Source organism: Hyperolius riggenbachi, chromosome 1, assembly GCF_040937935.1.
Source record: "Hyperolius riggenbachi isolate aHypRig1 chromosome 1, aHypRig1.pri, whole genome shotgun sequence".
Taxonomy (NCBI): Eukaryota; Metazoa; Chordata; class Amphibia; order Anura; family Hyperoliidae; genus Hyperolius; species Hyperolius riggenbachi.
The window spans coordinates 235,905,993-235,927,729 of NC_090646.1; the positions used below are offsets into that span (position 1 = coordinate 235,905,993).

At 44.1% G+C, this 21,737-nt stretch overlaps 1 protein-coding gene across 4 annotated transcripts in view; it reads right to left on the reverse strand.

Annotated features, from left to right (window-relative positions):
* NFKB1 (nuclear factor kappa B subunit 1) overlaps nucleotides 1-20,954 on the reverse strand; it is a 188,573-nt gene extending 167,619 nt beyond the window's left edge. Inside the window, exons 1-2 of one of the 4 annotated variants that reach the window (XM_068231574.1) lie at nucleotides 20,464-20,954; nucleotides 9,233-9,308 (exon numbers count right to left, since the gene is read on the reverse strand). The gene's annotated coding sequence lies outside the window, so the exon portion shown is untranslated. The other 3 variants (XM_068231583.1, XM_068231566.1, XM_068231591.1) reach the window with 3 other exon arrangements.
* Nucleotides 20,955-21,737: the final 783 nt, after the last annotated feature.

The window sequence follows — 21,737 nt, forward strand, 5'->3', positions numbered from 1 at the left end:
TCCCCCCAGAGTTGTTTGTCGCGGCAGGGAATCCTGCTTGTTTTATTGCGACGAATGACTCTGGGGGGACACGAGTCCCTCCCAGGGCTGCCAGTGTTCTATACGAGAGAGGGCAAGGGGGGAGGAAAGCGAGACACGAAGCCGGTGGCTTGATCTGTTACATTGCCGCCGGCTTATTTGTCATTTTATTATCTCACTTTTTTAATATACATATTGTTACCTTAACTAGGAATGCAATTAGCGCCACCTGCGCCGTTTACATTCACAGTTTTGTTACGTGAAGTAATTATGATTGGAATTAGCAACAACAGCGGCAACTGCCGTATGCGCCCGGCTAACGGATAAGTACCGTTTAATGTACCTTGCGATCAGAATCGAATCGCAGGGTAGTGGTAAAAGGGGTACTTTTCCGGGCACATCCACTAGGTGGCGTTAATTACTATTCCCCCTCCAGGCCGCCATAGATAGTAGGGAAAGTGTAACGATCGGTGTCAGCACACAGAGAGAATCTGATTATTGGTGATCTGCAGTATCACCAACAATACAGATATATACCTGATTATTAATGATCTGCAGAATCACCGATAATACAAGTATAGCTAACCTCTGGACACCTGAATACGTGTAAGTGTTTGGTGCAACAGTAATGAGTAGAATCCTCTGAGGAGCAGATGACTCTAACCAAGGAGAGTCAGACTCTACTGCAGCCAAAGGACTCCTAGAGGATGAGTCCCTGACTGGTCTGCAGAGAGGTCCCTCTGAGAGACAGAGGGTCCCTGCAGATGGACTGAACACCCAGGGGGTGGGTGACAGCAAGAGCGGTCGGCCAGATCGGGTCGGCAACACACGAGCAGATAAGGTACAGAGACAGAAGGCTGATTCGGGAACCAGGGACAGGCAGGGTTGGAAACAGGTAATCAGATGTGCGTAGGTTCCGAATCAGAAAGCAGAAAGATAGTCAGGAAAGCAATAGGTCATAACTGATATCAAACAAGGCCTAGTCTTGCGTGTGAGGTCCGTGGTCTCAACACCCTGGAACTAGTCTGAATTATAACACAATAGTAACACAGTATCCCTAGTCTTGGGTGTGAGGTCCGTGGTCTCAACACCCTGGAACTAGTCTGAAGTATAACACAATAGTAATACAGTAATCTGGCTAAGTGTGGATTCCCAGGTCCTCCTGGTTCAACCACACTGGAAGATCTGACTAAGGTCTGAGTGCTAACACATAAGCATTCGCAACGCCAGACACCGAGCAACTGACAGGCAAGGAGTATATATAGCAAAGCGCTCCTCAGCGCCGCCCAGTTCCCTTCAGCCAATCCCTTGGCACGCTGGGATCAGCTGATCGTCCCGATCAGCTGACCCCTCTCCTATTGGCATAAAGAGCCTGTCTTGCAGCGCGTGCGTAGCTCTCCATCTGTGTGCACTACTAGGTCCAGACAAACCAGATGCATGCTGCTGCGGAGAAACCGCCGGTCTGAACACTGAAACAGCCGCCTCACTGTCAGACCGCGTGGCGGTGTCTCCGCAATCCATTACAGAAAGATGCAATTCTGGTGGAGTTTTATCGACACCTAGTGGATGCGCCCGGCTAACGGAAAAGTACCGTAAAAGGCCCTAAAGATAAGCTGATCATTATCTTCAAGCTTTAAAGAGACAGTGCAGGTATTGGTTCATTACAGGCAATAAACTGCATGATTAATCTTTTGTTAGATTTGGCATGTCCCTACCTGCAATAAGTATAAAATTCCCCTGAAAGTTCTAATTAAAGCAAGCGGAAGGTGTTTTTCCATTAACTTCCCTTTACAAGCAACATCGTAAATTGCCATTTTAAAACTGCATTCCAGTGCACTGATGTATGGTGTATGATCTGATCCTGGATGGAGGTGATTGTGTATAAGGACCCAGCACATTGCAAATCCGATTTGCGATTATGATTTTCCCTAGATGCTATCAAAAGAAAAAAAACGCATAAAAAAAAGGTAGCATGCAGTACTGATAACAATCGCAAATCGGAATCACATGCAAAATCGCAAATCGCAATTGCATGTAGCGTGCAAGAGGCCTCAAACAGAAAGTTATGGTCTGAGTAATTCCAAAGACATTATGAAATCACCTAGAATCCTCCAGGTGTTGGAAATTCCCCATTACATTCCAAGACTCATTTAACAACTTAACACAAACTGGACCTACATACGTGTCCAGTTTGAGCCACATTAACTCATTCAGGATGTACAGGCGCTTCCTGTTAATCAGAGGTGGATGCATGTGCCCACCGGGACTTAATGGGTTATTGGTGAATATGAACATGTGTTCCCTGAGTCAGTCAAAGAGCCTGTATATGAATAAACATGACTCAGTCAGAAGCCATGTTCATTCAAAAAATGTAAAAAAATAAAATAAAAAAAAATATGATCGAACACAGGATAGTGTGTGGCACCATGTAGGCTGTATCTACGTTTTCTACTAATACAAATTATTTGAACACAAAAATAACTTATCCATTTCATTCTGCTGTCTATTTTGTAATATAAAATCTGTACACTGTGAACTTATTTTCAGTACTGACAGTCCCATTTAGCTTCCCTTCCTGCATTAGTAACTAGCTGCACAGATCAGAAGCAAGTGTAGCTTGTTTTCCACTGAATGATTGACAGGAACCTTCAACACTCTGAACCTAAGTGAGGATCGCATGAGAAAGTATGTGATAGCTGAGAATCAGAACCCAAATACATGGTAAGCAATTTCAAATAAGTCCCATGTATCCTAACAATACAGTATGTCAGTGTTACTCAAACCTGTCCTCGTGGCTCCCCAATGGTGCATGTTTTGCAGGCAACCTCACCTATGCACAGGTGGGGTAATTAGTTTCTCAGCTAGGTGGATTCCATGTAGCTGAGACACTAATTACCCCACCTGTGCATAGGGGAGTCACGCAGACAGGTTTGAGAAACACTGCAATATGTAAAGATGAACTGATGGGGTTGCTATTATTCCTCATCAAACTTGGAACTTTACGAATTGTTAAATGCAGGGCCGGATTTACCATAAGGCCCCATTCACACCTAAAACCGCCGGCGATTACCGCTAGCGTTTCGTGGGAGTGATTTTTCCGCGATTATGGCAGAAAAAATCATTGGACACTGCAGCGTTTTGGGAGCGATCGCAATTAGCAGTGCTATGAATGCTAATCGCGATAGCTAATCGCCAGCAAAACGCTGCATGTTACGCATTTGCAGTTAACGCTAACTGCAAACGCGGCAGTAAGAACACTGCCATAGGTTTACATGGGCTAGCGGTTTTTAAAAACTGCTAGAGTTTTGCGCTGAGTGGGAATCGTGCGATTCCTGCTCAAGTGTGAACGAGCCCTAAGGGACTGTAAGCCGCCGCTTGATGAAGGAAAGGCGACTCACTCCACTCCCCTCCCCTCCCCTAATGACTCCATCCCTCCTTCCCTATGCAGAGTCCCAAGCAGATTGTAAATAGGAGGTTACTCACCCAGTGCTCTGCATTCCACTGACGAGAACTCCCTTCAGTCAGGGCACCACTAGCTACTTAATACATGGGGGCACCTCTGGCTACCTAATGCTAAGGGACACCTGTTGCTACCTACACCGGGCAGGGGAAGTAATGGAAATTGCAATTCGCCGGGGGTTTGTAGGTTCGTGGAAGCTGAAAGAGAACCTGAACTGAAAAGTCAAAATAGCCATACACAGCTCATACTTACCTCTTGTGCAGTCTACTCCTCAATCTCTTTCTCCTCTTCTGCGTCCCATTTGTCCACTGTGATCAATGGAATTTTCCGTCCTCCATTTTAAAAATGGCCATTACCCCATGACAGCTTCCCGGTCAGCATACTGTTAAACTGTAATATCACCCACTTGAGCCATAGGTAAACATGGACATTTCCTTGCACTATCAGTTGTAACTGACAGCTGCTGATATATAACTGACAGCAACTGGTATATTTCAGTTCTGCCAAAATATTGTCAGAACTGGAAGGGATCACTATAAGAAGAAAATGGTGAGCTTCTGAGAGGAACTGACAGCGAGGTTAGTATGTAATATTCATTTGCAGCTACATCATGTGTTTATTTTAAATAATTTTACTCGCTTCAGGTTCCCTTGAAGTCTAGGGTGCCAGGACATCTGTGCCTATAGGCTCATGTGAGGTAAATCCGGGCCAGGTTAAATGTGCAGATTTCTTGTGACTTACATGATGAGGATGGGGTTGCAGGGTGACACAGAAAGCCAGCTGCTTCAGTGGTAAAGTGACTGATTTTTGGGCAACTAGTTTATCTGCTGTGTATAGGGGGTATTATTTAGATTAGGGATCCTTTCAAACTATATGCATGTTGCATTGCGATAAGAACTCAACAGTGGCAAAAAGTGTGATGTGATCATACAGTGAAACATACAGTACAATTAAAGTATGCTTCACCGTCACTGTAAACAAGCATGTTTTCTGGAAAATACAGAGGCGCTGAGTGTCGTTTGTTTTGCTAGATGCTGTAACTCCTTTTTCTATTGCCTGAGGAAGCGGGCGCTGACCCGTGAAACGCGTTGCTTTGTTTTATCTGGAGTTCGTTAATAGACTGAATGTACAGTCGTGTTGTGTCTGCTTGGAGGGGGTAAGTCCACCACTGCCTCCTCTAATTACCAAGTTTTGGCTTTTAAGCTCCTTTAAAACCCCTTTTATCCTTTTGGCGCCTCTGTTCTCTCTTATATAATTATCTACAGAGGGTTCTCTTAACTATCTGCATGGAGCTTGAATGTTCTCACTGAGTTTCCTCAGAGAACTCCAGTATATATTTGGGATGTAGGAGGAAACTGATCAGTTCATTTGTTTTCCCAAAAATGCCCTCTGGCTATGATAGGGATACACAATGCAAAGATTAGATTGCAAGCTCTTCTGAGGAACAGTCAGTAACAGGACTATGTATTCTAAAGCCGTGCAAAGGGTGTCAGTGCTATACAAATACATGATAAAAACATTGATAATAAAGAGGTAATCAATTTAGGGAACATTTCCTGAAGGCTCCAATGACAAATGGAAGAACAATTTTTCATCATATTTCATTTCAAGTGCGTCAGACGGGTGCTGATCTCCGCTATCTCATGGGATAAGGCTCTGGTTGCTTTGCGGAGCTCGGTCTGTAGCTCACCTACAAATCTGTTGTAGGTGCGATCCAAGGCATCCTCGAGATCCCGCTTCGTTAAGCCTAGGTGTTCAGGGCGCGAGAGCGTGAAGAGGAGCGTCTGGGTGTCGAGAAGGAGCGCTCGGAACGCCTGGAGCCATTTGGGGAAGACGCCATCTTAGGTTGTGCTGGGAGGAAATAGCTCATGAGAGGTCCCTGGGAGCTGCGTAGCGGTTTCTTACTTCTCCCGGACATGCACAACAGTCGGGATGATCAGGAATAAGTTTAAATGCAGGTAGGTCTGGCCCTGAACCAAAGGATGAGAGGCTGAAGTAGAGCGGAGCTCAGCTCACATGCGTCCGGCCGGGAGCTTGTCGCGCCACGCCCCCAGGAAAAACTATTTTGATTTGATTCAAACATTCGATCCAATTTTCTGACTGATCGGAAGTTCCTATCAGAATCTACGAGGTACCACATATGCATTTTCAAGATTGCCGCTATTTCGGGATAAACGAAACCACAAAATTGGTTGTTAGAAAAATGAAGGGAAAAAAAACATGAATAAATAAAGTTCGGTATGCACTGAATAGTTACATACAATTTTTTCTGGTTGGATACAGTTTCACAATCCATCACACACTATACAATGCTTGATAAATGCTTAATTTTCAAACATGTCCAATCGAAAAAAAAAAAAAAGGGAAATTCGATTGGATTTCTCGCTCAAAAACAAATACAAGCTCTTGATTTTTCAGGACAACCAATCGTATTTATCAAATTGGATCTTTTAATTGTATGGTTAGCGTCCATCTTTAGGCTGGGATTCCACTGGAGCTGAGAACGGACATTTTTTGTCAGTTTTCCACTCACCGCTAAACTGACAGTAAACAGCTCCTATTTTATAAGTAGGAGCTGTTCCCACTTGTCACTCTGCAATGGATCTGCTCTTCTGTGCCATCCACGATAATCCTGGGCAGGCAGATGCATTCCCAATAAAGCCTATGAGGGTAACGCATCTGCCCAGCCGGACAACATAAACACTACACTGTCTGCTCCCACTAACCGCACGTGAATCGGGGCAAGTGGGAACAAAGCCTCTTGTCTTTAAAGAGAACCAGAGGCGAAGCACCCTCATGTATTTTACTACATTTATCAGTGGGAACATGACAGTAAACACCTACCCTGCTTTTAGTTTCATTCTTATCTGCTTAATTAGTCTATTATCAGCTGTGATAAGAATCCCCGACTGAGCCTTCAGTCTAGGTGTGACCTGGAATCCTTATAGCTGAGTCACTCTTCTGTGGAGTCTTTTCAAGCCCAAGCCTGCCCCCTCCTGGCTCAGCTTTCCTGCTTTGCATACTGAGAGCTCTGATGATATGGGAGGGGCTGCTACTGCTGAGAGAGAAGCTTTGAAACAACAGACAAGTGTGGCTGCAATATGATCTGTGTGCTCTGTGCGCACTCTGCATAGATAATGATGATGACTGCAGTTTCATTCCTATGAGAGAGACTTCCTAAAGGCAGCTGCACATCATACCAAAATTAAAGCACACAGATGAAATGCTGCAGCAGCCCTTCTCATATAGCCTAGACAGCAACCTAGTCTCATATAGCCTAGACAGCACATCCAGAACAACTCATAACCCGGAAGCAGAAGATATATGAGTCGGCGGCCATATTGGATTTTTCCTGGAGCAATAATGGATAAAAAAAACACTAAAAAAGGCCCACCAGAGCGGCGAAATTATCAGGTAGAGCATTTATTCTTTACAAGCTATCGACTGATATGTTTATTTTGTGTGAAATGTTCATCTCTGGTTTCTTTTAACACCATTAGTTTAACCTAAACTACAGAGCAAGTGAAAGAAGTACTAAAAGAAAAAAGGTTGTTTCAAACTTTTAGTATTTTCTTTCATATTACAAACATCTGTCCATACTATGAGCCGATATGACCCAGGTGAAGGGTTAAAACGAACAAAAAAAACACCCAATTCAAGACGATTTTTAATTAATTTGGACCAGGTCTGCTTAGTCTCTGTTCTCTAGTGTTCTCACTGATCCCCAAGCTTAGGAGAAGCTGAATACACAAGGCCACATGAGTTTCAAGAGCTTTAACAAGGGACCTGAACTTATACTGTATTAGCTGACTATTAAGTCTCAACTCACCTACGCCTGTCTCTTTCACCTTCGGCACTGTACACTTTCAGTACCTAAATGCAACTCCTGAAACAGGTATCCTGGAGCCTGCTCATAACTTATCGAGTGCAAAAAAACAACCATGGCAATATTTTAGTGAAGATCTGCTACCAACAGAAAAAACTGTAACTGGTGCAAAAACAAGACTTGGGCCTTAATTCACTAAGATCATGCTGGAGATAATAAGGCAAGAGAAAACTTACCTCCACATAAGAGAGAGTTATCTTATCTCTTCATTCCTTAAGTTACCTCCTCTGTAGATAATTTACCTCCTCTGTAGTTATTTTACCTCCTCTGTAGTTATTTTACCTCCTCTGTAGTTAATTTACCTCCTCTGTAGTTAATTTACCTCCTCTGTAGTTAATTTACCTCCTCTGTAGTTAATTTACCTCCTCTGTAGTTATTTTCACACGCAGTTAATAAAGCCTGTCTTTAACTCTGGAGTTATTTTAAGGATTGAAGAGTTAACTTAAAGACAGAAGAGTTAACTTTAGGTTTGCCTGAGGTAAAATGTTTCCTGAATACTACATGCCTTATCACCATGGTAACAACTCTAGAAGAGTTATTAAAGACAGGAGATAAGCTTAGTGAATTGAGGCCTTGGTCTGCTATTACTAGGCAGCGAGGAAGGTGATTTAACTATCACACTGTCCATCAAGGACAAATAAATGCCTCTCCTCTACAGCTCCAGAGTTTGCAACTAGATTAAAAATGGCCCTGATATTTCCCAAAGTGTGGCCTTGAATCCATGGAAGAACTTACATTTTCAGGTCAACCACAGAGATGACTAAGCACTTGTGATTAAAGCGGACTCAAACCAAACATTTTTTTATTTAAAAATATTTAGTTGCACCACTCTGACACATACAAAGATAAATAAACACTCCTTCAAACCTATGATCATTTCAGTGCATGCTTTTCACCCTTCTCTTTTCATAACTAGGATTATACTGGGGGCAGCCATTAGCAATTCCTCCATTGCCAGACACCATCTACTCCACCACTTTGCCGGAAAAATCCCGGCAATTTGAAAAGATGGGAGGGGTTCCTCCAATAAATGTAAAATATTTTATATTTGTCATCATTCAGCTGAAAAAAGGCTGCTATTTATTATTATAATTTAGAAAATAGATGTTATTTCTGAAATCTTGTATTTTTAATTTGGGTCCACTTTAATTGCTAGAGCGTGCAATTATTCACAAAGATGAGCTTTTAGATGGTATATCATACCTAGCCACTTTAGGAGTGACTGTTGCCAGATATCAATTGCCCAGAAAGAGTTAAATATCAGGTGTGTAAATGGTTGACTCACTCCTGACTCAAACAGGAAGTGACTACAGTGTGACCCTCACTGATAAGACATTCCCCTTTTTATCTCTTTCTTGCTCTCAGAAGCCATTTTCTGATAGGAAAGTGTTTTATAGTTGCAATTTCTTATCAGTGAGGGTCACACTGTAGTCACTTCCTGTCTTAGTCAGGACTGAGTCAGCCACTTACATACCTGATATTTAACTCTTTCAGGCAGAGAAATAAAAAGGGAACACAGCATAGTTATATGTGTGCTAGGCACTGTACATACACATGTCTATCTCATCATTTCACATGTCACTTCGGGTATCCTTTAAAGAGACTCCGTAACAAAAGTTGCATCCTGTTTTTTATCATCCTACAAGTTCAAAAAGCTATTCTAATGTGTTCTGGCTTACTGCAGCACTTTATACTATCACTGTCTCTGTAATAAATCAATGTATCTTTCCCCTGTCAGACTTGTCGGCCTGTGTCTGGAAGGCTGCCAAGTTCTTCAGTGTTGTGGTTCTGCTATGAACTCCCCCTTCCAGGCCCCTCTATGCACACTGCCTGTGTGTTATTTAGGATTAGAGCAGCTTCTCTCTTACCTTTTACAAGCTGGATAAATCGTCCTCTGAGCTGGCTGGGCTTTCACATACTGAAGAATTACAGACAAGGGCAAAGCTGTTTGCAGGAAGAAACAAGCAGCCTGAAACTTCAGTGCATGAGAACAGGGGGAAAGAAACACACAAATGATCTCTTGAGATTCAAAAGGAAGGCTGTATACAGCCTGCTTGTGTATGGATGTATTTTCTATGTGTGGACATACTGTACATCAACCTACTTCCTGTTTTGGTGGCCATTTTGTTTGTTTATAAACAAACTTTTTAAAACTGTTTTTAACCACTTTTAATGCGGCGAGGAGCGGCGAAATTGTGTCAGAGGGTAATAGGAGATGTCCCCTAACGCACTGGTATGTTTACTTTTGTGCGATTTTAACAATACAGATTCTCTTTAAAGAAAATCAGGGCTGTGAAGTCAGAGAGTCGAAGCAATTTTTGGCTACCTGTAGTCAGAGGTTTCTTAAAGAGACTCTGTAACAAAAATGTCATCCTTTTTTCTACAAGTTCCTAAACCTATTCTAATGTGCTCTGGCTTACTGCAACAGTGTCTACTATCACCGTCTCTGTAATAAATCAATGTATCTTTCCCCTGTCGGACTTGTCGCCCTGTGTCTGGAAGGCTGCCAACTCTTCCGTGCTTATCTGTTATGCACACACCTCTCCAGGCCCCTCTATGCACACTCCAGTGTGTGTGTTATTTACATAAGCCAGCAGCGTCTCTGCTCTCTTATCAGTGAGAGAAGAGAGCTGGATAAAAAACCTCCTTTAGGCTGTGAAAGGAGCTGGCTGACACATACTGAGGAATTACAGACAGGGCAGAGATGTCTGCAGGAGAAACGATCAGCCTGTCACTATTCAGTGGATGAGAGCTGCAGGGGGACAGAAAGTAAACACACAAATGATCTCTTGAGATTCAAAAGGAAGGCTGTATACACAGCCTGCTTGTGTATGGATGTATTTTCTATGTGTGGACATACTGTACATCATCCTACTTCCTGTTTTGGTGGCCATTATGTTTGTTTATAAACAAACTTTTTAAAACTGTTTTTGACTACTTTTAATGCGGCGGGGAGCGGCGAAATTGTGACAGAGGGTAATAGGAGATGTCCCCTAACGCACTGGTATGTTTACTTTTGTGCGATTTTAACAATATAGATTCTCTTTAAACTGAGGAGTCAGATGATTTCTGTACCCACTCTATATCCCTGCAAGGGCTATGGAGTCAGCGTCGAGGAGTCTGAGAAATTGTGGGTACCTGGAGTCGGTGGTTTCATAAACTGAGGAGTCTTAAGTTGGATAATTTTTGTACTGATTCCACAGCCCTGGATTCTTCTCAAGAATTTTTCTGTGTTTGTGATCATTCTTTTTTGAACAAACCTTTGTGTGTGCGATTTAGTGATTTTAAATGTGTGAAAAATGTATGTGAAAAAGCACATTTGAAATTCTGCACAAATACCAATGAAGCTTTTTTAACATGAAAAATACATCTACCATGTATCCTCAAATATAAGTCAACTCCAATATTTGAATCCCTAAGTTCCTGTACACACCGCTGCGCTTGAGCTGCGTTGTTAAAATTGCATTTGATTTTTAAATTGTAAAGCCTTCATGAAAATAGAAAAATCTCATTGCACCAGTGTGTAAGGTCTTAATGATTTTCATGATTTTTCAAAAGACCTTGCGATTAAAAAAGACATGCGATTTTAAAAGCACAGCAGTGTGTACAGACCCTTAAAGGGAACCAGAGCTGAAATGAAAAAGAAGTTATACATATCTGGGGCTTCCTCCAGCCCCATACGGGCTGATCGATCCCCCGCCGCCATCCTCCTCTGCCCGCAGCTACGAGAACCGGCTCTGCGCTGATCCGTCAGTCGGAGCCAGTCTAAAGGTGGCCACACACGATACAATAAAATGATCCGATTTTAATGGCAATTCGATAAAAACGATCAGATAACCCAAAAAAAAAAAATCGAAAGCTTTTTTTTCATTCTACTGAAAAATCCGATCGGATTTCCCGTTTTCTTCGATTTTACCAGAATGCCAGATACTTTTCTTCAAGCTTTCTAAAGATTGTATGGTGTGTGGTAGATTGCCAATTTATTAATATACATATCCTAGCAATTTTCTCAGAGTTTCCAATCATTTTTATCATAATTCGGGAAGAAATTGAACATACGTGTGTGGTACATTGGTCATATTTTTGAAATGTTACAATCAGTCAGAAAAATTGATTGCAATTCTTAAATTGAACAGATACTTAAAAAATTGTATGGTGTGTGGCCACCTTAAGCGTAGCAGAGGTGCGCTCCTTGCGTATCTCTGCAGTAGTGTATGGAGAGATACGTAGAGGGCGCACTTCTCCTGCGTAGGCCGGCTCCATTGACGTCAGCGATGGGAGCCGGTTCTCGTAGATGCGGGCAGTGGTGGATGGCGGCAGGGGATCGATCAGCGCGTATGGGGCTGGAGGAAGCCCTAGGTATGTATAACTCCTTTTTCATTTTTTTAGCTAGGGTACATCTCTGGTACCCTTTAAGCTGGAATTTTTTTATTGACTTAACCACTTGTCAACCGCCCACTACCTATGGGCGTCGGCAACATGGCACCCCCAGGACCGCGTAACGCTGATCGGCGGCGGTACCTGGGGGACTGAACAGCCAGGGATCGTGCGCATTCACCGTCATTAGGCTCTGCCCACCCGTGACGCCAAACCCGCCGGCCATTTAGAAGCGTCGGAGGGTTCTTAACCCCCGATCTGCCGCATAGTAAGCGTATAATACACTTTGTAATGTATGCAAAGTGTATTATACAGGCTGCCTCCAGCCCTGGTGGTCCCAGTGATCGAGGGACCCCAGGGCAGGAGGCAGCCCCCTAGTAAACACAAACACACACTGATCCAGCCCCCCGCCCCCTGATCGCGCACAGCACCCCTCAGACCCCCCTCCCCCCTGATCACCACCTCAAACCACTGTTTGCACCAATCACCCATCAATCACCCCCTGTCACTATCTGTCAATGCTATATTTTAGATTAGGTCCTAAACTGCCCCCTGGGGGCTCCTGATCACCTCCCCCCCCCCACACACACACACACCCTCAGATCCTCCCCCGACCGTGTACTGTATACATCTATTCTCCCCTGTAATCACCCACTGATCAAATGTCAATCACTCATCAATCACACCCTGTCACTGCCACCCATCAGATCAGACCCTAATCAGCCCCTTGCGGGCACCCATTTTACCCGCCCACACCCTCAGAGCCCCCTGATCACCTCGATAGTGCATTCCTTGCATCTATTCTCCCCTCTAATCACACCCTGATCACCTATAAATCACCCCGTCACTCCCTGTCACCACCTGTCACTGATACCCAAAAGATCAGACCCCAATCTGCCCCTTGCAGGCACCCAAACACCCGCCCCCACCCTCCGATCGCCCTTAGACCCCCCTGATCACCTCCCCAGTGCATTATTTACATCTGTTCTCCCCTCTAATCACCCACTGAGACATCCATCAATCACCTCCTGTCACCACCTGTCACCCCCTAGCACACCTACCCATCAGATCAGGCCCTAATTTGCCCCGTGTGGGCTCCTGATCACTCGGCCAAACCCTCAGATCCCCTTCCGATCACCACCCCAGTGCATTGATTGCATCTATTCTCCCCTCTAATCACCCCCTGAGACACCCATCAATCTCCTCCTGTCACCACCTGTCACCCCCTAGGACTCCTATTCATCAGATCAGGCCCTAATCTGCCCCCCTGCGGGCTTCTGATCACCCGGCAAAACCCTCACCTGCCCCACCGCAGTGACAGTTTTTTTTTTCTGATCACTGCTGGTCTCTACGACTTAATTATGGCCGAGACCAACCGTTATGCCACACAATACGCAACCGCCAATCCAAGAAGCTACCATGCCCAGCCTTTTCGGTGGAAACCACTCCAAGTTTCAGAACGTAACATTTTTTGGGGCCTTCTCCTTAACATGGATCTAGTCAAAAAGAATGTAATGCGGTCTTATTGGTCTACGCACCCAATACATCATATGCCCATGTTCTCTGCTGCCATGTCCAGGTCACGATTTGAGAACATCCTGCGCTTCCTGCACTTCAGTGCCATATACAACCTGTCATCAAGAGGCCACCCTGCGTATGACCTGTTCCACAAAATTCGGCCCCTCATAGACCACCTGTCATCAAAATCTGCAGATGCTTATACCCCTGAACAGTCATTTTGAGGCATTTGGTTTCCAGACTACTCCACACGGTTTAGGGCCCCTAAAATGCCAGGGCAGTATAGAAACCCCACAAGTGACCCCATTTTAGAAAGAAGACACCCCAAGGTATTCCGTTAGGAGTATGGTGAGTTCATAGAAGATTTTATTTTTTGTCACAAGTTAGTGGAAAATGACACTTTGTGGAAAAAAAAAACAATAAAAATCAATTTCCGCTAACTTGTGACAAAACATAAAATACCTTGGGGTGTCCTCTTTCCAAAATGGGGTCACTTGTGGGGTTCCTATACTGCCCTGGCATTTTAGGGGCCCTAAACCATGAAAAGTAGTCTAGAAACCAAATGCCTCAAAATGACCTGTAAAATTCTAACGGTACTCATAGGACTTTGGGCCCCTTAGCGCACCTAGGCTGTAAAAAAGTGTCACACATGTGGTATCGCCGTACTCAGGAGAAGTAGTATAATGTGTTTTGGGGTGTATTTTTACACATACTAATGCTGGGTGGGAGAAATATCTCTGTAAATGGACAATTGTGTGTAAAAAAAAAAAAAATCTCATTTACAGAGATATTTCTCCCACCGAGCATGGGTATGTGTAAAAATACACCCCAAAACACATTATACTATTTCTCCTGAGTACGGCGATACCACATGTGACACCTTTTTGCAGCCTAGGTGCGCTAAGGGGCCCAAAGTCCTATGAGCACCTTAAGGCTGGTTTCACAGTGGGACGTTACAGGCGCACGTTAGAGCAGCCTGTAACGCAGCCCACCGCACAGTAATGAAAAATCAATGGGGCTGTTCACAGTGCGGACGTTGCGTTACATTGTAACGCTGCGTCACAAGGCAACGTACTGCATGCAGTACTTTAGACGCGGCTGAGCCGCGTTAGACTGCTTGCACATGCTCACTAATGTTGGGGAGGAGCGGAGAGCGGCCAGGCACATGGCTAATTAATATGCACTGCACGTTATGACGTGCAGTGTTTACTTCCTGGAGCAGCCGCTCTGTGCGGCGATTGGCCGGCGGGACCACGTGATGCCGCATGCGCACAAGAGTGCGCATCACGGCATCACTGACGCCAGAGTGAGCTGCACAACGCGGCTCACTCTGACGTCCAGATCCAGCACCACCAGGCGTTGAGTTAGGGGGACGTTATGCGACCTTAACGCCCCCTCTAACGCAACGTCCTGGTGTGAAATTAGCCTTAGGCTTTACAGGTGTGCTTACAATTTAGCACCCCCAAAATGCCAGGACAAAACACACCACGCAAATGACCCCATTTTGGAAAGTAGACACCCCAAAGTATTCAGAGTGGGGCATGGTGAGTCTGTGGCAGATTTCACTTTTTTTGTCACAAGTTAGCAGAAGTGGAAATTTTTTAATTATTTATTTTTTTTGTCACAAAGTGTCATTTTCCGCCAACTTGTGACAAAAAAATAAAATCTTCTATGAACTCACCATGCCTCTTAGTGAATACTTTGGGATGTCTTCTTTTCAAAATGGGGTCATTTGGGGGGTATTTATACTATCCTGGAATTCTAGCACCTCATGAAACATGACAGGTGCTCAGAAAAGTCAGAGATGCTTAAAAATGGGAAAATTCACTTTTTGCACCATAGTTTGTTAACGCTATAACTTTTACCCAAACCAATAAATATACACTTATTGGATTTTTTTTTTAATCAAAGACATGTAGCACAATAAATTTAGCCAAAAATGTGTACAGAAATTTTACTTTATTTGAAAAATGTCAGCACAGAAAGTAAAAGAAAACCTGAACTGAACATTAAAGAGAACCCGAGGTGGCTTTGTATAACGTTAGTGGGGCACAGAGGCTGGTTGGGCACACTAACACCAGCCTCTGTTGCCCCATGGTGTGTGTCAAAGACCCCCCTGCTCGCCGCTATCCTTCCCGCAGTGCTGGCGACACGCAGCGCGTCGCCAGCACAATGTTTACCCTAGCGCTGTCTGTCAGCGCCGCTCCCCCGCCTCCTCCGCATCGCCGCTACCCGCCCTCGTCCCTTCCCTCCAATCAGCGTGAGGGAAGGGACGAGGGCGGGTAGCGGCGATGCGGAGGAGGCGGCAGAGCGGCGCTGACAGACAGCGCTAGGGTAAACATTGTGCTGGCGACACGCTGCGTGTCGCCAGCATTGCGGGGGTATAGCGGCGAGAAGGGGGGTCTTTGACACACACCATGGGGCAACAGAGGCTGGTGTTAGTGTGCCCAACCAGCCTCTGTGCCCCACTAACGTTATACAAAGCCACCTCGGGTTCTCTTTAAAAGTCAAAATAAACATACACAAGTCATACTTGCCTCCTGTGTAGTCTACTCCTCAATCTATTTTTCCTCTCCTGTGTCCTGTTTTTCCACTGTGATCAATGAAATTCTCCGTCCTCCATTTTGAAAATGGCTATTACCCCATAACAGCTTTTTGGTCAGCACACAGTTAAACTCTAACATCACCCACTTGAGCCATAGGGAAACATGGACACATCAGTTCTCCTCTCAGCTGTAACTGACAGCAACTGATATATAACTGACAGCAACTGATATATTTCAGTTCTGACAAAATGTTGTCAGAACTGGAAGGGATCACTGTAAGAAGAAAACGGTGAGCTTCTGAGAGGAACTGATGGCAAGGTAACTATGTAATGTTCATTTGAAGTTACCTCATGTGTTTATTTTAAATAATTTTACTCAGTACAGGTTCTCTTTAAAAAAAAAAAATATTTTTTTGACAAAATTCATGTCTTTTGTGATGAATATAATAAAAACTAAAAATCACAGCAGCAATCAAATAGCACCAAAAGAAAGCTGTATTAGTGACAAGAAAAGGAGGTAAAATTAATTTAAGTGGTAGGTTGTATGACCGAGCAATAAACCGTTAAAGCTGCAGTGGTCTGAATGGATAAAAAGTGGCTGGTCCTTAAAGAGAACCTGTACTGAGTAAAAATATTTAAAATAAACACATGAGGTAACTTTAAATGAACATTACATAGTTACCTTGCCATCAGTTCCTCTCAGAAGCTCACCATTTTCTTATGGCAATAATCCCTTCCAGTTCTGACAATATTTTGTCAGATCTGAAATATATCAGTTGCTGTCAGTAAAATATCAGTTGCTGTCAGTTATAGCTGAGAGGAAAACTGATGTACCAGGTAATGTCCATGTTTCCCTATGGCTCAAGTGGGCTATGTTACAGTTTAACTGTGTGCTGACCAGAAAGCTGTTATGGGTAATGGCCATTTTTAAAATGGAGGACGGAAAATTCCCTTGATCACAGTGAACAAACAGGACGCGGGACAGGAGAAAGACACTGAGGAGTAGACTACATGGAAGGTAAGTATGACTTGTGTATGCTTATTTTGACTTTTAATTTTCAGTTCAGGTTTTCAGTACATCAGTTTTCCTCTCCGCTATAACTGACTGCAACTGATATTTTACTGACTGCAACTGATATATTTCAGATCTGACAAAATATTGTCAGAACTGGAAGGGATTATTGTCAGAAGAAAATGGTGAGCTTCTGAGAGGAACTGATGGCAAGGTAACTATGTAATGTTGCATGCGACGTTAAAGGAATACTTAAGTCTAAAAAAAAAAAATGATATTTACTCACCCGGGGCATCCCTCAGCCCCCTGAAGCTGGATGGTGCCCTCGCAGCCCCGCTCCGATCGTCCTGTCCCCGCCGGCGGCTACTTCCGAGTTCGGCGACAGCCGCCAACAGGCTGGGAACGCAAGTGATTTTCCGCGTTCCCAGCCGCTATATCACCCTCTATACTGCTATAGCAGCATTTTGCCGGCGATTTAGGCAAAACGCTCAAACGCTAGCGCTTTTGAAAGCACTAGTGTAATAAAACCCTATGGGCCCGTTCTTACTTGGGTGATTTGCAATAATCGCCCAAAAATGTGAAACGCAAACGCATAGCCTGCACCATTTCAGGCGATTTCCTGGCGATCGCGTTTCAGTGCTATAGAAGCACTAAATGCGATTGCGGAGAAATCGCTGCACTGTCCAGTTATTTTTTCCGCGTAAAAACGCAGAAAAATCACTCCCGCAATACGCCCGCAAAATTCGCCGGCGTTTTGCGCTTCTAAGTGTGAATGGACCCTAGGTGCTTTTAAAAATAAAGAAAACCTGAAAACCCCCCTATGAAAAGATGGGCTAGTCCACAATCTGTCGGTAATGTCAGGTTTCTACTACTTACTGTAAGTGACAGCAACAAAGGAGAAAAATAATTTATGGCTCATTTTACTCTGAACGAAACTTACTTCTTATTTGTATATGTTTACACATATTTTACATTTTAAGATTTTCATGACAGAGTATAGTATATTTATATTTATATTTATAAGTATAGCTCTACTCAGCAAAGCTAATAGCTGCACTTAGGGACTAGGAATAATTAACAGCTGCACTTGGGGACCAGGCGTGGTAAATGACTGCATACAGTATTGCAGCCATTAACCCCTCCTATCCTATAAGTGCAGCCAATAACTCCACCAGGAACCCAAGTGCAGCAATTATTCACTCCCCCTTCCTGCAGCCCAGTATTTTTTCCTCACCCCTTTCCTTATTAATTCTTGTGGCCAGGACGAAAGCGCCAGCGTTTTGCTCTAGTGATTTTACTACGCGGTTAGCGCAGTGAAAAATCACTGTATACTTCCACGATTTCATAGCGATCGCGGTCAGCGCTATATTGCACTGTACCGCGATCGCTGCTGAATCGCGAGAAAATGCTGCAGGTAACGCGTTTGCAATTGCCGCTAATTGCACAACACCTGCAATCGGCGCCAATCGCGGTAGTGAGAACACTGCCATAGGGTAACTAAGCACTAGCACTTTAAAAAGCCCTAGCGTTTTAGCAATTAGCAGGAATCACCCACTAACTGCTGATTTTTAAAATCGCCCACAAACTGCTTGTGCAATGAATCTCTATGAGAAGGTTCAAATCAGCGCAGTGTGTGCGCTACGCGTGCAACAAAGCGGTGCCTGTACCATTTTGGGGGCGATTTTGCCTTAATGGAAGGTATAGGAAAAACGCAAACGCTCACAAAATCGCTTTGTGCAGCGAATGCTTTCGCGTTTTTAAAGAAAACCTGAACTGAAAATTAAAAGTCAAAATAAGCATACGCAAGTCATACTTACCTTCCATGTAGTCTACTCCTCAGTGTCTTTCTCCTGTCCTGCGTCCTGTTTGTTCACTGTGATCAAGGGAATTTTCCGTCCTCCATTTTGAAAATGGCCATTACCCATAACAGCTTTCTGGTCAGCACACAGTTAAACTGTAACATCACCCACTTGAGCCATAGGGAAAGATGGACATTACCTGGTACATCAGTTTTTCTCTCAGCTATAACTGACAGCAACTGATATATTACTGACAGCAACTGATATATTTCAGATCTGACAAAATATTGTCAGAACTGGAAGGGATTATTGTCAGAAGAAAATGATGAGCTTCTGAGAGGTACTGATGGCAAGGTAACTATGTAATGTTCATTTGAAGTTACCTCATGTGTTTAATTTAAATATTTTTACTCAGTACAGGTTCTCTTTAAGAATAAATACATTAAAAAACGCTCTGGAAAACAGCTTTTCACAAAAACGGAACGCCCACCCAAGCGCCGGGAATAAAAAAAAAAAGCTGCAAAACTGCAAAAAAAAAAAAAAAAAAAAAAAAAATGGCCAGTGTGAACGCTAACGCCAGCGGAATGCAATGTCAACGAGCCCTCAGTTAAATTTCATACACAAACTGGATGAAACTCAGCGGAGGCGGCCAATAACAACCGTCTCTACCGAGATTCTAGCAGTTCGGCTAGCGATCAGCCGGATGGATAGATTTGGCTATCACATTTGTTATCCCCCCCCCCCCTCAACCCACCCACTGCGTGACATCAAAACTGTGCCAAGCCGTTAGCCCCCCCATATAGGAAGGGAAAACTTTGCTAGCTTGCAGGCTAACAACCCATATGTATAGTGTCGGCCCTGTACTGTTACCCAAGGGATCGAGTGCCAATCCCCAACAGGCTTCATTTATCGTACATATGTACAAACCCTAAGTCCTCATTCACACTACGTGCGGTGCTATCAGTTATGACACAAAAACACATTGTTTGGGATCCCCATGGTAACAATAATTGATGACTGACAGCTGACATCACAAAAACATCACATGACAAAAATTCCCCAGCCTTCCAAATTTGATTGGGTAAAGCATCGTTCCAGCTCAGCCCTGGTGAATGAATTTTGCTTCCTGTGAAACAAGAAACTGCTCCAAAATCATACTTTGCCACTGATTTTTAAAAAAACTACATTCACTGGAATTAGCATATGCTGAGATGGGTTTTTGTAATGCTGGATCCACAACATACAATTTTTTGGCAGATTTACCTGCCAGATCGATTTTTTCCAGAATGTCCAATCTGAGAATCGAACTATTTTTTGAGCGATTTTCTGACCAATTGCCATTCGTTTCTATGGAAATCGGTCAGAAAATCGCTTAAAGAAAAAAAATGTGATCGATTTTCAGATCAGTCATGCTGCAAATAATCGATCAGGCAGGTAAATCTGCCACAAAGAATTGTATGGTGTGGATCCAGCATTAGGAACTAATGAGATTTGTAAGTAAATGATTAACAGATACAAGCTACAGTAGCTTGAGTCTTTTATTGATCAAGATGTCAGTTATTTAATTTAATCCTGTTATTAACCCCTCTCAAAGTTCCTGTTCAACTCCCTCTGCTAATTCAGTTATGGCAGAAACACAGGTAAAGTAAAGTTTCAGATCACATCAGTACTCACCACACACACAAAGATGTGGCCGTCCTGTCCTAGGCAGGGAAAGTGACTATAATGCTGCTTTTACTTGCCAGTAGTAACAGCTTGTGCGAGTTTGAGGAAGCATCTGTCACCAGTCACTTTCTAATGATAACACTTCATGGGGACACGGGCTCTCGGTTCATTACTGTGGTTTACCTGCTGGTCTGTGGCCGATGTCTTTCTTCCCCTGGATGGTGTAATCCTCCTCCCAGGACTGCAGATCTCCAGTAGAGATGCTCGTCTGTCAGCAGCACAGCCACTGCTTCCTAGCGCTCCATTGCCGCAAGTGAAAGGAAAGTGCGAGTGCTGCTGGGCTGCAGCCCCTGTCTTGGCCGAGCCTGTTTCAGTTTCCTTGTTTTCTCTGTGCTCTGGGCGGGTTTTCCTCTGAGCTCGTCACATCGCAGAGAGAGTTCCTCCTCCTCCGAGTCTCTGCAGGCTGGAGGTGTGCGCGGCCAGCGCTCAGTGCAGACAAGAGATAGCTGTTGTTCTCACTTCCTGCCTGGAAATTCCCACTTTTTACTGTCACTGCTGACAGGGGGCTGTCTGATGAACGAGGCATACATGACCACAGACACTGGGAGCACACGTCTTGGGTTGGGGAATTTGGTCAAAAGAAACTGACGTTTAATCCCTTACCAGTGGTGGCTTTACACCTTACACATGCCAGACGAAACTTTACCTCTTCTGACAAAAATCCAGCATAAGTATTTTTGGATAGAGTAATGGTTGAGGGCTGTGCCTCTGACATAGGAGTCCTGGGTTCAAATCTCGGCTCTTCCTAATCAGTAAGCCAGCACCTATTCAGTAAGGAGTTCTTTGGGCAAGACACACTGCTACTGCCTACTGTGCTCTAGTGGCTGCCTCGCAAGCGCTTTGAGTCCAACAGGAGAAACGCGCTATACAAAAGGAAAGGAACCTTGATCTCACAGGCTAGTGATGTATCTGTCACAGTCTTGGCCTTGCAATGTCGCCTGGTCTTGCATGTGTAGGGGTTTTAGATATAGGCGTGTACTTACCTAAAGCTAGGTTCACACTGGAGCATTGCGTACCCTGTAATAACAGGATCACAACAATGTGCATTACTCGTGCGATGTGATGCGTATAGTTTATGAACAATATGCTTCACTCCAACTGTAAATGCACACGTCCTGTACCGCACTGCATACTGTGCATTATGCCAATGCATATGCCGTTGTGAACACACCATTAGGTATATTGTCTGACACAACACACCACAAAATTCCAGTGTGAATGTAGTCTTAAAGGATTTCCGAAAAAAATTAAAAAAAACTAGCTATACTTACCTGGGGCTTCTTTGAGCCCCTAGAGGTCACATATGTCCCTCGCCACAGCTCTGGTCTTCTCCCACTGGCAACCTGTGCAGTACCCCTGGTAGGTCGGCATCTTCTGTGGATGCGCCCATGTCGCCG